Here is a 1,363-nt window from a genome sequence, read left to right as displayed (position 1 = left end):
ATCTCCTAGAAGTCCAAGGGACTCTAAAGAGTCTTCTCCAACACCACAGTTCAAAAGCATCAATTCTTTGGCGCTCAGCCTTCTTCACAGTCCAACTCTCACATCCATACATGACCACAGGAAAAACCAAAGCCTTGACCAGACGAACCTTTGTTGGCAAAGTAATGTCTCTGCTTTTGAATATGCTATCTAGGTTGGTCATAAATTTTCTTCCAAGAAGTAAGCGTCTTTTAATTTCATGGCTGCAGTCACCATCTGCAGTGATTTTGGAGCCCAAAAAAAATAAAGTCTGACACTGTTTCTACTATTTCCCCATCTGTTTCCCATGAACTGATGGGACTGGATGCCATGATCTTAGTTTTCTGAATGCTGAGCTTTAAGCCAACTTTTCACTCTCCTCTTTCACTTTCATCAAGAGGCTTTTCAGTTCCTCTTCACTTTCTGCCATAAGGGTGGTGTCATCTGCATATCTGAGGTTATTGATATTTCTCCCGGCAATCTTGATTCCAGCTTGTGCTTCCTCCAGCCCAGCATTTCTCATGATGTACTCTGAATATAAGTTAAATAAGCAGGATGACAATATACAGCCTTGACGTACTCCTTTTCCTATTTGGAACCAGTCTGTTGTTCCATGTCCAGTTCTAACTGTTGCTTCCTGACCTGCTCATAGGTTTCTCAAGAGACAGGTCAGACCACCTGGTCTGGTATTCCCATCTCTTTCAGAATTTTCCACAGTTTATTGTGATCCACACAGTCAAAGGCTTTGGCATAGTCAATAAAGCAGAAATAGATGTTTTTCTGGAGCTCTCTTGCTTTTTCCATGATCGAGCGGATGTTGGCAATTTGATCTCTGGTTCCTCTGCCTTTTCTAAAACCAGCTTGAACATCAGGAAGTTCACGGTTCACATATTGCTGAAGCCTGGCTTGGAGAATTTTGAGCATTACTTTACTAGCGTGTGAGATGAGTGCAATTGTGCAGTAGTTTGAGCATTCTTCGGCATTGCCTTTCTTTGGGATTGGAATGAAAACTGACCTTTTCCAGTCCTGTGGCCACTGCTGAGTTTTCCAAATTTGCTGGCATATTGAGTGCAGCACTTTCACAGCATCATCTTTCAGGATTTGAAAGAGCTCAACTGAAATTCCATCACCTCCACTAGCTTTGTTTGCAGTCATGCTTTCTAAGGCCCACTTGACTTCACATTCCAGGATGTCTGGCTCTAGGTCAGTGATCACACCATTGTGATTATCTGAGTTTTGAAGATCTTCTTTGTACAGTTCTTCTGTGTATTCTTGCCATCTCTTCTTAATATCTTCTGCTTCTATTAGGTCCATACCATTTCTGTCCTTTATCGAGCCCATCTTT

This window comes from Bison bison, unplaced genomic scaffold (genome assembly GCF_000754665.1).
Source record: "Bison bison bison isolate TAMUID 2011002044 unplaced genomic scaffold, Bison_UMD1.0 scf7180017864456, whole genome shotgun sequence".
NCBI lineage: Eukaryota > Metazoa > Chordata > Mammalia > Artiodactyla > Bovidae > Bison > Bison bison.
The sequence above is the reverse complement of the archived record's forward strand: the minus strand, read 5'-3'. Positions refer to the sequence as shown.